This window comes from Cherax quadricarinatus, chromosome 77, assembly GCF_038502225.1.
Source record: "Cherax quadricarinatus isolate ZL_2023a chromosome 77, ASM3850222v1, whole genome shotgun sequence".
Lineage (NCBI taxonomy): Eukaryota > Metazoa > Arthropoda > Malacostraca > Decapoda > Parastacidae > Cherax > Cherax quadricarinatus.
In genome coordinates, this window is record NC_091368.1 from 889,148 (window position 1) to 907,082 (window position 17,935).

Genomic DNA, 17,935 nt, shown 5'->3' on the forward strand with positions numbered 1-17,935 from the left:
TCATTCAGTGTAAGAAGTAGTGAAGACTCGATCCTCCGTCCGGTAATGTCGAGTCACTCTACTCTTATAGGGAGGGAGTCTGGTGGTAGTGAAAGCCCAGAGAAACAAAACATTACTATGTTTCTTTTAGTGCTATTGTTACTGTGGGAGAAAACACAAGGGGCTTTGCTTTTGTCTATAGGATTTTCTCAATACTCTAAACCTGAGTGTCGACCTCCTTTGCTCTCTCTCTCTCTCTCTCTTTCTCTCTCTCTCTCTCTCTCTCTCTCTCTCTCACTCTCCCTTTGTCTTTTTACAGGGTTTTACAAGGTTAGGTTAAGGATTCCTAACTTTATTTACAAGCTAAAAACTGTTTCCTACAACAGCTCTCTCTCTCTCTCTCTCTCTCTCTCTCTCTCTCTCTCTCTCTCTCTCCCTCTCTTCGTTACTGTTCAATTGACGTAGTTAACAACAGTTAACAGCAGTACAGGTAGTAACATCTTCAATGTGTTTTGTACAGTGATTTGTAGAAAGATATTTATGTGAAATTTTATTGGATTTACAGTGAAGTTATTAATGAGAATTTTAGTGTTTTGAGTATCATTTTAAATGTGATTTTTAATCTGATTTATAGTTTAATTTAAGGGTTATTTTAATGTAATTGATTTAGTGTGATCTTAAGTGTAATTTTGCTAAAAAAAAAAAATAATTAGCGTGATTTTTCTTTAAATTTTAAAGTGATAGCAGTGTAATATTTAGTCTAGTATTTGATGTGATTTTTGAATAATTTTCAGAATGATTTTTTCATTTTTTTACGTATTTTCTGTCATTAATCTTATCTTTTTTTTTTAGAGAAAATGGGAACTTGCCCCATTTTTTAAAATGAAAACCGTAAGGGATACGTAAAGTTCATTGAAAAGAACAAATATTGATCTATCTGCGTGAGATACAATAAGGCTTTGATTGACGGGAGGGATTGAGTTTTGCCAGGATGATTGAATAATTGTTCTTGTGTGGTCAGTTGGAGATCAATTTTTGGTAAGCGTGATTGACTGAAATAAGACTGGAGTCAGTTGCGTGATTGGTACGTTGAGAGCTTAAAGTTGAGAGGGAATGAGAGAATGAGAGGGAATGAAAGAGAGAGAGAGAGAGAGAGAGAGAGAAGGGGGGAAAGTTGCAGCGAGCAGCAACTTCACTCTGACTGTAACCTTCTCCAGAACATCTCTTCATCTGAGATCATTTATTCCTAGGATGACTTGTGTCTGGAACATGTTCGTGCAGCATAATGGTATCCACGAAATAAAGTTAGTTGATCAAATGAAATTACTGGCCCACAAATGGCTCCAACTTCATCCTGTTCCATATTTCTATGTTTCGTAATAATAAACAGAGAGAGAAACACAGAGAGAGAGAGAGAGAGAGAGAGAGAGAGAGAGAGAGAGAGAGAGAGAGAGAGAGAGAGAGAGAGAGAGAGAGGAAAGAAAGGGCTTGTAACTCAAAGTTATAATTTTCCAAATTGTTGGTCACTAAAAGAAAAATCCCCCTGGAGAACAGTTCGTACACAAGCTATTGAAAATATTATTTTTGTTTGTAAATGTGAGTTTCGAAAAATCCGCCCTAATGTCAATTTCATGAAAATTATCTGAATAAATTTTTTATATATCATACTAAGCGATTACGATTTTTTTTTTTCATTTTTTCATCATCCTGCCCTGATAATAAACTTCCAATGAATATAAGAGAAGCGAATTGGGTATAGGATAATTTCCTCATTACGTAAAGTGACATGACCTACATAACATTTAAGGAAGCTCCCAGTGACATGAATCAGATTATCTTATTGCAAATTAAATTGCCATCAGACAGATTGATATTTAGACACACTGAAATTTCAAGCTGACTCATTGAAGCTGAAGCTTTTAATATGTCGCTTCTAATAAAGCTTCATCAGCTTCATATGTAGGCTAATTAACTTCATTAATCTATATTGCAATATCCAAGATTCAAATAAAACAGATTTATGTACCTTTTATCCTCGAGGTCAGGGTTAAGGTTAGGTAAATGGTGTTTTATTAAAGGTCATGCATTGAATTTTAGTAATGAAGATGTAATACTAGTAATGCTCGTGCGTCTTATATGCCGGAAGATCGGTATTTATTTTTAGTCCTTGTGTTATGTCCCATTGCAAATTAATGAACAATTTAGCATTTGTGATATTTAACTCACATAGTTTTAAAAGGAGTAGTTAGCCTTTGTAATATGTTTTCTGTGACTTTTAAAAGAATGTGTCAACACTTGTAATGTACCCTCTTCTTCTTCTAATTATTATTATTATTATTATTATTATTTATTATTACTGTTATTATTATTTTAGTAGCGGTAGCAGTTCTGTCTTTTTATAACTTAAAATAGTTTGGTAATACACAGGTATCTAGTAACTGCTGGGTGAATAAAAGCAACACGTGTAAATAAACTCCACTCGCCCGGGATTCAACCCAAGTCTTTCGGATGTGACTCGAAGGCGCAACTACTTAACTACAAGCTACATTTCCATTTTTGATAAGACTATAATCAGCAAATTGATTACTGCGCCATCTGTTGGAGGTCAAGAGAACAACCTTCGATGCTCAGCTGTGATAAATTCCATTTGTTTCGATTTGGGAAAAAACGAAGAACACACAATATGTTCAGAATAAAAAACAGTCAATTTTTTTCACAGAACAAGAGAACAAGCAGATCTAGAAATATTTATGAGTTCCTTCATCTAGAATGCCGTTCTGTGGTCACACCTCCTTCAAAGACAGGTGCGATATCCGAGCTAGAAAATATACCGAGATTTTCCATTGCTGGCAAGGAATTGGTATATTCTTTGAATTCCTGGGATCACTCAGAGGATTCTTACGTATTCTGAGAAAAGGTAGACAAGAGAGAGAGAGAGAGAGAGAGAGAGAGAGAGAGAGAGGGAGGGAGGGATCTTACAATCAAGCCAGTCCCCAAGTGGTGCTCCGTTTTCTTGAAGAAATGGATAAAAATTTCCTGGGTAAAGTTTTAGCCATATATTAACAAATTTTGTGGAGCATTTAAAGGCCGTCTCCCCTGGCCTTTTAACTGGCTTTTCCACGCCAATTAAAAAAACAAAGGAACACTTTCTCGTGCCCTAAAAAAAAAGGTCCTTAAAAAAATCACCTCAAAATATGAAAAAAAAATCTAATCTACACACGAAAATTAAGAAAAATTCCTTCGTTGAGAATTACGAAGGAAAATTTAGAATATATCCATGGATAAGTAATAAGTAGACAAGCACAGTTAACGAGCACTGTGTCGGCATACGTGGTGCACCAGTCTTCATTTTTTTCACAAGAGAATATAAGCAAAATAAGCAAAATAGAAGTTTTAAAGTCTCTGTAACTGTGTGTGTGTGTGTGTGTGTGTGTGTGTGTGTGTGTGTGTGTGAATTTTTAGTGAAAATGCGCTTTAGTTCACAAAACTCCCGCTTCATAAAAAAAAACTCAAATCACTAATGCTACGTCACTTAACAGAAGTTCCCGACTTGCATATAAACAAAACGAAAGAAAGGAAGGAAGCAAGCAAGGAAAGGAGGAAGGAAGCAAGCAAAGAAAGGAGGAAGGAAGCAAGCAAGGAGCGGAGGAAGGAAGCAAGCAAAGAAAGGAGGAAGGAAGCAAGCAAGAAGTGGAGGAAGGAAGAAGATTATGAAGACGTCACCGGTTGGTTTCAAGAAGCAACAGCGTATAAAGGAATAATACCAAATAAACACTGATAAAGAAATTGGATTTCCGGGAAAGTTAGGAATGAACATCGATTATTGGAGACCAAGAAATTAACTTTGGAGAATGAGAGGCGGCGTGATAGATGGATAACATGATAGATTCTGACATGATTGATTCTCATACGATGGAGTATGATATGACAGAGGATACCATGATTCATTTTCGTATTATAGAGTGATACGTTTTATGTGATATAACTGATATGACCCGTCTTACCTGACAAATTCTGAGATGATAGTTATTAATATAATATATTCTAACATGACGATGGGTAACATGAGCTGAAATGAAAGTCTGACTTGATGTTAGAATAACAGACTCTGACATGATAGCGTTTATATGATGGACTTAGACATAAGAGATGATAACATGATAAGGTAGACATGATATATTCCATCATGGCACAGGAAAATATAAAGGAACTAACATGATTGAATTTAAAAGAATATAGGATACTATGATTAATCAGGCACGAAATATTCTGACATGATAAACAATGACATGAAGCCTGACACCCAAATTTCTCTCCTCGTTAAACATAAATACACACCAAAAACACACGCAATTTCTCATTTCCAAACAAAAATACACAGTTCATCTTTCCATAGATAGACATGGAAATAAATGGTATAAAATACCGACACACTGGAAACATAAACACATATGCAGTTTAATGTGATCCTTTATTGACAACGTTTCGCCCACACAGTGGGCTTTATCAAGTCACAAACAGATCTACCTGGGGTGGAAGGTACGAGGTCGATGAAATCGCTGAACTATGTGTCGGCTTTACGTGTTTCTCTTTCGAAAATCACCTCTTTCAACAGACTTTTGGTCTACCCATGGGCTCGCCACTCAGTGCCGTCCTGGCGAACTTATACATGAAACATCTGGAAGCCGAGCGTTTCTCCATCATTATTCCTTCTACTGTCACCTGGCTCCGTTATGTTGACGACATTCTCCTCATAACTCCCAGGCGCTTCAACGTTCAAGCTCTCCAAGACAAGCTCAACCAGGTCGAGCCCTCAATCCAGTTCACACTTGAAGAAGAAGTCGACAACACTCTTCCTTTCCTTGATGTTCTTCTCTGCAAAACTGACCATGAACTTCGTTTTAAAGTCTATCGAAAACCAACCAACCAAAACGATCTTCTCCACTTCTACTCTCACCACGACACCAAAACTAAACGTGGTGTAATTATAGGCTTCTTCCTGCGCGCACTCAGAATCTGCAGCAATGAGTTCCTTGAGGAAGAATGCACTATAATTGAACAAGTATTTTCTAAACTCCACTATCCTCGTCACTTCATCAGAGACTGCAGACGGTGGGCATAAAACATCTTCAACACACCCAGAGAAGACACTGTCGAGAAGAGATACATAGTCCTCCCCACCAACTCCATTGCCAAACATGTTTCCAACATCTTTTCCAATACATCATTCCAAGCATCTACCTCCACAACCACGACCATCAAGGACATCACCAGTAGTAGACAGGACAAGCTTCCATCCTCTGCAGGGGTATGCATAATCCCTTGTAATGACTGCAACAAATTATACGTGGGCGAAACATCAAGAGACCTCCAAACACGTATTTCAGAACACCAATACGCAAGCAGGACTGACGATACAAGGAATGCCTGTGTACAACATCGCAATTCACACAACCATTTAATTAACTACAGAAACCCAAGACTTATCGCCACAGAAGACAACACTCAATACCGAAGAATCCTGGAATCATCGCTTATCTCTATAACCAACAATTTCAACCAGAACAATGGCTTCTATAACATAGCTGAACCACTTGCCAAGAAACTTCTTCATCGCTATCCCACATAAGAACATAGAACACTGCAGAAGGTATACTCACAACTTGTCCAATACCCCTGCCAAGCTACCCAAGTCAGTGTTCGCATCGCTATTGGGCCGTGCGGACGTGCTGCGCAGTAGCTCCTGATTGAGTTGGCTTTTGCGCAGTGTTGACGTGTACTTGGCTCTGTGAAGACCTGTTTGCGCGCTCTCTAGAATTGAAGCAAGATGCCCTCCATCGAGCAACTTTACCAACAGCTTAAGGAAGAATTGAGGTTGGCGAATATGGAAATTCGGCGACTGACCGAGGAAAACAAAAAGATTCGGAGTAGTCCTCCTGTTTTGAGTCCTCAGGTCAAGAAGGGAAACTGGTCAGTGGCTGGACAGCAGGGAAAGAAGTTGACGATCAAGAAGACGAATGGAAAGGTAGAAACGATGAAGAAGAAAGAGACTGCCGTGGAAACTGTTGTGGAAACATCCAATACATTCTCAGTGCTACCCGACGAATGTGAGTCGACTACTGGGAACGTCACGACGAAAGACATTAAGGAAGGTACGAATATTGTTGTTGTTGGGGATAGCCAAGTTAGGTATATGGATAGGGCGTTCTGCTTGAAGGACAGGAGTAGGAGACAGAGAGTTTGCTTTCCTGGGGCTGGGATGGAGGATATTGTTAGCCGTCTGGATGACATCATGAGAGGTAATGGGAGCAATCCTATTATCTGTCTCAGTGCTGGAGGCAACGATGTTGGCAGACGTAGGAGTGAGGACCTGATTAGCAGGTATAGGTCAGCAATAGAAATAATTAGAAGTAAGGGTGGGAACCCTCTCATATGTGGTATTTTGCCAAGGAGGGGAGTTGGAAATGAATGGTTGTCCAGGGCAATTGGTGTCAATTGCTGGCTGGACAAATACTGTAAGGAAAATGCGGTAACATTCATTGACAACTGGGACCTCTTCTATGGCAGAAATGACATGTATGCTAGGGATGGGGTTCACTTATCTAGGTGTGGGGTGGGAGCACTGGCAACTGCAGTGGAGGGAGCAGTTAGGACTTTAAACTAGGAATAGTTAGTGGTATGGGTTTTGGCAGGAAAACAGTGAAGTCCCAGTGTAGTAATATTACGAGTTCTAGGGGAACTAGTTATAATAAGAACGAGATAGATATTGAAAAGCCAGGGACCTTGGGTGATAAGGACAGTAATAGGTTTAGTAGAAAAATAGAAATGAGCAGGAAGGGTAAAGAGAAAGGAGAGTCTTTCAATGTTTATTATGCTAATTGCCGTAGTGCTAGGAATAAGATGGACGAGTTGAGATTAGTTGCTAGTGTAGGTAACATTGATGTATTTGCCTTAACTGAGACGTGGTTTAATTAAAAAAGTCGGGACATGCCTGCGGAATGTCATATTCAGGGTTTTAAATTGTTCCAAGAAGATAGAAGTATTGGGAGGGGGGTGGGGTGGCATTGTATGTCCGAGATCGCTTGAACTGTTGCATAAAAACGGGTATTAAGTCTGAAGTAACACATACAGAGTCTGTTTGGATAGAATTTTCAGAGGGGCATGAAAAACTGATTTTAGGAGTGATATACCGTCCCCCAAACTTAGATAGGGACCAAGGGAAACTACTATGGGAGGAAATTGTTAAGGCCACAAGGCACGATAATGTAGTAATTCTAGGAGACTTTAACTTTAGTCATGTTGATTGGAATTTCTTGACTGGGAATTTAGAATCATACGACTTCTTAGAAGTATTTCAGGATTGTTTTTTGAAGCAGTTTGTGACAGAACCTACAAGGGGAAATAACCTGCTTGACTTAGTTATGGCAAACAATGAATCCCTTGTTAATAATTTAGAAATTTCAGAGGAACTGGGTGCTAGCGACCACAAATCAATTACATTTAGCATTGAATGGAAGTACGATAGTAGCGATAACTCAGTAACAGTCCCAGATTTTCGCTTAGCAGATTACGATGGGCTTAGAGAACACTTGTCATCTGTTGACTGGGGTAACGAAGAGAGCTATCAATATGACAGTTTTCTGAACACTATACATGCTGCTCAAAGAGCGTTTATCCCATATAAAGAAATTAGATCAAATAGAAATGACCCAAAATGGATGAATAATAGGCTCAAATATCTACTAGGGCATAAGAAAGGAATTTATAGGCGTATCAAAAGAGGTGAGGGTCATCTTATGAATCAGTATATTGACATTAAGAGGGACATTAAAAAGGGGATAAGAAAAGCTAAAAGGGACTATGAAATTAAAGTTGCTAGGGATTCTAAAACTAACCCAAAAAGTTTTTTCCAGGTCTATAGAACAAAAGTTAGAGATAAGATAGGTCCCCTTAAAAATAACTATGGGCACCTTACTGACAAAGAGAATGAAATGTGCTTGATTTTAAATAATTATTTTCTCTCAGTTTTTACACAGGAAGACACTAACAATATTCCAGTAATTAATTTTTACAGTGGGCTAGAAGAAGATAAATTATGTAACATCACAGTCACTAGTGAGATGGTTGTGAAGCAGATAGACAGACTGAAGCAAAATAAGTCGCCGGGTCCTGATGAGGTTTTTTCAAGGGTTCTTAAGGAATGCAAAATGGAACTCTGTGAACCATTAACTAATATTTTTAATTTATCTCTTCAAACAGGTGTAGTGTCTGATATGTGGAAGATGGCTAATGTAACTCCTATTTTTAAAACAGGGGACAAGTCGTTACCGTCAAATTACCGCCCAATAAGCCTGACCTCAATTGTAGGCAAATTACTAGAGTCAATTATAGCTGAGATTATAAGAAGCCATCTCGATAAGCATAGCTTGATTAATGATACTCAGCATGGATTCACAAGAGGCCGGTCTTGTCTAACTAATTTATTAACTTTCTTCAGTAAAGCTTTTGAGGCTGTTGACCACAATAAAGAATTTGATATTATTTACTTAGATTTTAGTAAGGCTTTTGATAGAGTTCCGCACCATAGACTGTTAAAGAAAGTGGCAGCTCATGGCATTGGGGGAAAAGTGCTCTCGTGGATCGAGTCATGGCTCACTGACAGGAAGCAGAGAGTGTCCATAAATGGGGTTAAATCCGAGTGGGGATCTGTAACAAGTGGCGTTCCACAGGGATCAGTCTTGGGCCCGTTGTTGTTTATAATATATATCAATGATCTTGATGAGGGAATTACTAGTGATATGAGCAAATTCGCCGATGACACAAAGATAGGTAGGATAATTGATTCAAACGTAGATGTTATGGAACTTCAGGAGGATTTAAACAAACTCTATTCTTGGTCAGAAAAGTGGCAGATGCAGTTCAATGTAGATAAATGCAAGGTTCTGAAGCTTGGGAGTGCCCATAACCCTAGTACTTATAAGTTAAATGATGTAGAACTTAGCCATACAGATTGCGAAAAGGACTTGGGGGTTATGGTGAGCAGCAACCTTAAACCAAGACAGCAATGCCTAAGCGTACGTAATAAGGCAAATAGATTACTGGGATTTATATCAAGAAGTGTAAGCAACAGAAGTCCAGAGGTCATACTGCAGCTTTATACATCATTAGTAAGGCCTCACCTAGATTATGCAGCTCAGTTCTGGTCTCCGTATTACAAAATGGACATAAATTCGTTAGAAAACATTCAGCGTAGGATGACTAAATTAATACATAGCATTAGAAATCTTCCTTATGAAGAAAGATTGAAGACTCTTAAGTTACATTCACTTGTTAGACGAAGAATGAGGGGAGACCTGATCGAAGTGTATAAGTGGAAGATAGGTATTAATAAAGGGGATATTAATAAGGTCTTGAGGATGTCTCTCCAAGAGAGAACCCGCAGTAATGGATTTAAATTAGATAAGTTTAGATTTAGAAAGGACATAGGAAAGTATTGGTTTGGAAATAGGGTAGTTGATGAGTGGAACAGTCTACCTAGTTGGGTTATTGAGGCTGGGACTTTGGGTAGTTTCAAATCTAGGTTGGATAAGTACATGAGTGGGAGGGGTTGGATTTGAGTGGGACTTTCACATCAGAGCTTATTTCTTGGGTGGCATTGAAAATTGGGTTGGGCAAATGTTTTGTTAGTGGGATGAATTGTAAAGGACCTGCCTAGTATGGGCCAGCAGGCCTCCTGCAGTGTTCCTCCTTTCTTATGTTCTTATGTTCTTATGAGAGCTGCCTTTTGTTCCCACTACTTAACTATCATACAGAAGAGGGAACCAGCACACATTTTGCTAAGTGAAGAGAACTCACTCCATCATATCGTTACCCATCCTCCTCAATTCCTCTACCTTCACTTCCACCCCTCCAAGGGCCCCACACCCCGACACCTCCACCCCTCCAAGGCCTCCCACACCCCGACACCTCTACCCCTCCAATACCCCCACACCGCATCCACTCCCAAACAAACACGACGTAGGCCATGGCTGCTTTAAGTTTAATATTTATGGTGTGCGCCACTTCTCCTGGGTGACACGGCCAGGCTGGGTCACGATGACGACGCTTACTCGAATTCATGGTGCTGGTAATATCCGCCAGGGAAAACCCAAGTGAGAGGGAGAGAGAGAGAGAGAGAAAACATAACTACCGTTATTATTTTTATGCAAAAAGGCATGGCACTCATTGATGTATTATATAAATATATATATATATATATATATATATATATATATATATATATATATATATATATATATATATATATATATATATATATATATATATATATATATATATATATGCAATAAGATCACAGTAAACAGGTGATTTCAGAATATGCAAAACAACCACTCTGAAAGAATAGAGAAATTCCAAGCGCTTTCGTGACTACTCACATTATCAAGGAACATTATCATAGTTCCTTGATAATGTGAGTAGTCACGAAAGCGCTTGGAATTTCTCTATTCTTTCAGAGTGGTTGTTTTGTAGATATATATATATATATATATATATATATATATATATATATATATATATATATATATATATATATATATATATTATAACACTGGCCGATTCCCACCAAGGCAGGGTGGCCCGAAAAAGAAAAACTTTCACCATCATTTACTCCATCACTGTCTTGCCGTAAGGGTGCTTTACACTACAGTTTTTAAACTGCAACATTAACACCCCTCCTTCAGAGTGCAGGCACTGTACTTCCCATCTCCAGGACTCAAGTCCGGCCTGCCGGTTTCCCTGAACCCCTTCATAAATGTTACTTTGCTCACACTCCAACAGCACGTCAAGTATTAAAAACCATTTGTCTCCATTCACTCCTATCAAACACGCTCACGCATGCCTGCTGGAAGTCCAAGCCCCTCGCACACAAAACCTCCTTTACCCCCTCCCTCCAACCTTTCCTAGGCCGACCCCTACCCCGCTTTCCTTCCACTACAGACTGATACACTCTTAAAGTCACTCTGTTTCTCTCCATTCTCTCTACATGTCCGAACCACCTCAACAACCCTTCCTCAGCCCTCTGGACAACAGTTTTGGTAATCCTGCACCTCCTCCTAACTTCCAAACTACGAATTCTCTGCATTATATTCACACCACACCCTCAGACATGACATCTCCATTACCTCAAGCCTTCTCCTCGCTGCAACATTCATCACCCATGCTTCACACCCATATAAGAGCGCTGGTAAAACTATACTCTCATACATTCCCCTCTTTGCCTCCAAGGACAAAGTTCTTTGTCTCCACAGACTCCTAAGTGCACCACTCACCCTTTTCCCCTCATCAATTCTATGATTCAACTCATCTTTCATAGACCCATCCGCTGACACGTCCACTCCCAAATATCTGAATACATTCACCTCCTCCATACTCTCTCCCTCCAATCTGATATCCAATCTTTCATCACCTAATCTTTTTGTTATCCTCATAACCTTAATCTTTCCTGTATTCACTTTTAATTTTCTTCTTTTGCACACCCTACCAAATTCATCCACCAATCTCTGCAACTTCTCTTCAGAATCTCCCAAGAGCACAGTGTCATCAGCAAAGAGCAACTGTGACAACTCCCACTTTATGTGTGATTCTTTATCTTTTAACTCCACGCCTCTTGCCAAGACCCTCGCATTTACTTCTCTTACAACCCCATCTATAAATATATTAAACAACCACGGTGACATCACACATCCTTGTCTAAGGCCTACTTTTACTGGGAAATAATTTCCCTCTTTCCTACATACTCTAACTTGAGCCTCACTATCCTCGTAAAAACTTTTCACTACTTTCAGTAACCTACCTCCTACACCATACACCTGCAACATCTGCCACATTGCCCCCCTATCCACCATGTCATACGCCTTTTCCAAATCCATAAATGCCACAAAGACCTCTTTAGCCTTATCTAAATACTGTTCACTTATATGTTTCACTGTAAACACCTGGTCCACACACCCCCTACCTTTCCTAAAGCCTCCTTGTTCATCTGCTATCCTATTCTCCGTCTTACTCTTAATTCTTTCAATAATAACTCAACCATACACTTTGCCAGGTATACTCAACAGACTTATCCCCCTATAATTTTTGCACTCTCTTTTGTCCCCTTTGCCTTTATACAAAGGAACTATGCATGCTCTCTGCCAATCCCTAGGTACCTTACCCTCTTCCATACATTTATTAAATAATTGCACCAACCACTCCAAAACTATATCCCCACCTGCTTTTAACATTTCTATCTTTATCCCATCAATCCCGGCTGCCTTACCCCTCTTTCATTTTACCTACTACCTCATGAACTTCCCCCACACTCACAACTGGCTCTTCCTCACTCCTACAAGATGTTATTCCTCCTTGCCCTATACACGAAATCACAGCTTCACTATCTTCATCAACATTTAACAATTCCTCAAAATATTCCCTCCATCTTCCCAATACCTCTAACTCTCCATTTAATAACTCTCCTCTCCTATTTTTAACTGACAAATCCATTTGTTCTCTAGGCTTCCTTAACTTGTTAATCTCACTCCAAAGCTTTTTCTTATTTTCAACAAAATTTGTTGATAACATCTCACCCACTCTCTCATTTGCTCTCTTTTTACATTGCTTCACCACTCTCTTAACCTCTCTCTTTTTCTCCATATACTCTTCCCTCCTTGCATCACTTCTACTTTGTAAAAACTTCTCATATGCTAACTTTTTCTCCCTTACTACTCTCTTTACATCATCATTCCACCAATCGCTCCTCTTCCCTCCCGCACCCACTTTCCTGTAACCACAAACTTCTGCTGAACACTCTAACACTACATTTTTAAACCTACCCCATACCTCTTCGACCCCACTGCCTATGCTCTCATTAGCCCATCTATCCTCCAATAGCTGTTTATATCTTACCCTAACTGCCTCCTCTTTTAGTTTATAAACCTTCACCTCTCTCTTCCCTGATGCTTCTATTCTCCTTGTATCCCATCTACCTTTTACTCTCAGTGTAGCTACAACTAGAAAGTGATCTGATATATCTGTGGCCCCTCTATAAACATGTACATCCTGAAGTCTACTCAACAGTCTTTTATCTACCAATACATAATCCAACAAACTACTGTCATTTCGCCCTACATCATATCTTGTATACTTATTTATCCTCTTTTTCTTAAAATATGTATTACCTATAACTAAACCCCTTTCTATACAAAGTTCAATCAAAGGGCTCCCATTATCATTTACACCTGGCACCCCAAACTTACCTACCACACCCTCTCTAAAAGTTTCTCCTACTTTAGCATTCAGATCCCCTACCACAATTACTCTCTCACTTGGTTCAAAGGCTCCTATACATTCACTTAACATCTCCCAAAATCTTTCTCTCTCCTCTACATTCCTCTCTTCTCCAGGTGCATACACGCTTATTATGACCCACTTTTCGCATCCAACCTTTACTTTAATCCACATAATTTTTGAATTTACACATTCATATTCTCTTTTCTCCTTCCATAACTGATCCTTCAACATTACTGTTACCCCTTCCTTTGCTCTAACTCTCTCAGATACTCCAGATTTAATCCCATTTATTTCCCCCCACTGAAACTCCCCTACCCCCTTCAGCTTTGTTTCGCTTAGGGCCAGGACATCCAACTTCTTCTCATTCATAACATCAGCAATCATCTGTTTCTTGTCATCCGCACTACATCCACGCACATTCAAGCATCCCAGTTTTATAAAGTTTTTCTTCTTCTCTTTTTTAGTAAATGTCTACAGGAGAAGGGGTTGCTAGCCCATTGCTCCCGGCATTTTAGTCGCCTCATACGACACGCATTGCTTACGGAGGAAAGATTCTTTTCCACTTCCCCATGGAAAATAGAAGAAATAAAGAAGAACAAGAGCTATTTAGAAAAAGGAGAAAAACCTAGATGTATGTATATTTATATGCATGTGCGTGTCTGTGAAGTGTGACCAAAGTGTAAGTAGGAGTAGCAAGATATCCCTGTTATCTAGCGTGTTTATGAGACAGAAAAAGACACCAGCAATCCTACCATCATGCAAAACAGTTATAGGTTTCTGTTTCACAGTCATCTGGCAGGACGGTAGTACTTCCCTGGGTGGTTGCTGTCTACCAACCTACTATATATAGGTATATATGTATATATATATATATATATATATATATATATATATATATATATATATATATATATATATATTTATATATATATAAATATATATATAATATATATATAATACATATATATATAATATATATATAATATATATATGTATATGTCGTGCCGAATAGGCAGAACTTGCGATCTTGGCTTAAATAGCAACGCTCATCTTGCCATATAGGACAAGTGAAAATTTGTGTATGCAATAATTTCGCCAAAATCATTCTGAACCTAACGAAAATAAATATATTTCACTGTGTTTATTTAGTATTAAATTATTGTAAACAAATCTAAAATATATTTAGTTGGGTTAGAATAAAATAAATTGTTCTTGTTATAATAAGGTTAGGTAAGTTTTCTAAGATACTTTTGGTGCAAAATTCAAATTTTTTACATTAACATTAATGAAAAAAATATATCTTTAAACGTATAAGAGAAAATTTTAGAAAGGACTTAATTGTAATTGAGTTCTTCCTAATTGACCAGTTTTACATATTCGGCACGACATTATATATATATATATATATATATATATATATATATATATATATATATATATATATATATATATATATATATATATATATATATATGTCGTGCCGAATATGTAAAACTGGTCAATCAGCAAGAACTCATTTAAAATTAAGTCCTTTCTGAAATTTTCTCTTATATGATTAAAGATATATTTTTTTTTCATTAATGTTAATGTAAAATTTTTTAATTTTGCACCAGGAGATTCTTAGAAAACTTACCTAACCTTATTATAACAAGAGCAATTTATTTTAGCCTAACCCAACTAAATATATTTTAAATACGTTTACAATAATTTAGTACTAAACAAACACAATCAAAAATATTTTTTTCGTTAGGTTCAGAATGATTTTGGCGAAATTATTGCATACACAATTTTTCACTTGTCCTATATGCCAAGATCGCAAGTACTGCCTATTCGGCACGACATATATATATATATATATATATATATATATATATATATATATATATATATATATATATATATATATATATATGTATATGTATATATATATATATATATATATATATATATATATATATATATATATATATATGGGGAAGGGGAACAAAATTCTTCCTCCGTAAGCCATGCGTATCGTAAGAGGTGACTAAAATACTGGGAGCAAGAGGCTAGTAACCCCTTCTCCTGTATACATTGCTAAAATTAAAAAGAGAAACTTCTTTTTTTCCAGGTGGGTTATTGGTTTAAGCCGGGAGGTGACTTGGACCTGCCTCGCATGGGCCAGTAGGTTTGCTGCAGTGTTCCTTCTTTCTTATGCTCTTATGTATGCTTTAATGAATGGACATTTCCTCACGTTGTCAGGTGACCTGTTATTCAAAAAAATTTGTTAATTTTTGTTAATTTTTAGACCGGCTGATTGCATGAAAATCATACAGAAAGAATGCAAGTTCTGCTGCAGGGAAAAGTATATTCAACTAGAAGTGTATAAATGTTGAGGGATACTCCTGACAATGGCGAATGCATCAACTGGTGTATATACTCTGAGGGATACACCTCTCGGTATACAAGCTCATGTCCTAATAAGACAAACATGTGAGGATTATCAGTGTTCAATAAACCAACATTGGTAATGAAGTTTCTGATGTTAGCAAACATTGCACTAATGAATTTGCTCCTAAAGTTTGTGTTCTGTTGCCGTATCCACAAACATTGAGAACAGAGTTGGAAGCCTCTTCCCAATCCCAAACCCGCTAGCATGTACGGTTAACTTGTACATGTAATGGTATACAGTACCGATAAGATGAAGAATTAGACATGTGTACGACATCTGGGTATCTTTATTTGTAGATGTTTCGCCATCTTGTGGCTTTATCAGTATAAATTCAAAGACATTAAAATGGTATGAAATACCGACAGATTGTTAGGTAAGACACATATGCAACAGTTAGGTATCTTTATTTCGAAACGTTTCGCCTACACAGTAGGCTTCTTCAGTCGAGTACAGAAAGGTTGATAGAAGCAGAAGATACTTGAAGACGATGTAATCAGTCCATCACCCTTAAAGTTTTGAGGTGGTCAGTCCCTCAGTCTGGAGAAGAGCATTGTTCCGTTGTCTGAAACAATATTGTTTCAGACAACGGAACAATGCTCTTCTCCAGACTGAGGGACTGACCACCTCAAAACTTTAAGGGTGATGGACTGATTACATCGTCTTCAAGTATCTTCTGCTTCTATCAACCTTTCTGTACTCGACTGAAGAAGCCTACTGTGTAGGCGAAACGTTTCGAAATAAAGATACCTAACTGTTGCATATGTGTCTTACCTAACAAATTCAAAGACATTGAAGATTGTGGAACTATATACAAAAGATGAGGTAATCTGTCCCTCAGCCTTGGAGTTAATGAAGTTCACCAATGGATGGCGGAACGTCTACAAATAAAGATGTACAGGAATGGTATACAATACCGACAAGATGAAATTTAGACACATGTGTAACATCTGGGTATCTTTATTGTAGACGTTTCGCCATCCAGTGGCTTTTTCAATACAAATTCCAGGACATAACTTGAAGACAGGAGAACTATGTACAGAAGATGAGGTAATCAGTCCCTCAACCTAGCAGTAGGTGCGAAGAGCACCATAGTCGTGGAGATTCTGAAGCAGAAGCAAGGCGCCTGACGCTTATATAGTAACGGCAGGTGGAAATGGGACGGGTAGCAGACGAGTAACGGCAGGTGGAAATGGGACGGGTAGCAGACGAGGGTATAGTCACTGGCAGGCGGGATTCCCCAGTGGAAGTAGGTCCTACCCAAAGAGATGGATTAGTTGTAGTAGTAGTTGTCGTAGTCGTGAAAATTATGTACATGTCCTCAGAATCAAGATTGAAAAAGCCACTGGATGGCGAAACGTCTACAATATAGATACCCAGATGTTGCACATGTGTCTCAATTTCATCTTGTCGGTATTGTATACCATTCTTGAACAACTTGTCAGACACTGCAACATCACGGAATCTTGATTCTGAGGACATGTACATAAGCTTCACGACTACGACAACTACTACTACAACTAACCCATCTCTTTGGGTAGGACCTACTTCCACTGGGGAATCTCGCCTACCAGTGACTATGCCCTCGTCTGCTACCCGTCCCATTTCCACCTGACGTTACTATATAAGCGTCAGGCGCCTTGCTTCTGCTTCAGAATCTCCACGACTATGGTGCTCTTCGCACCTACTGCTAGGTTGAGGGACTGATTACCTCATCTTCTGTACATAGTTCTCCTGTCTTCAAGTTATGTCCTGGAATTTGTATTGAAAAAGCCACTGGATGGCGAAACGTCTACAATAAAGATACCCAGATGTTGCACATGTGTCTCAATTTCACAAATAAAGATACCCAGATGTCGTACATATGTCTAATTCTTCATTATAAATCCTATGGTCACTACTGCTATTATTACTACTACGACTGCTAATACTTCTCTACCACTGCTACAGCAACTAACACTATTCCGTTCACTATTAATATCATTGTTACTATCACAGCTAAAAATGATTTAAAACTAGAGGCAGAGGAGTCTAGAATCTATACATTTGATTCTAGAATCTAGACTCTTCAATCTAGAATCTGTCTTGATCCATCTCCACCCTGGATGGTTGAAGGCAGAAATTTAGCAGATCCTTGATACATCTAGACTCTAGACAGATGGTGAGTGAACCTGCGCCAAGCCACTGATAACTTTCGTA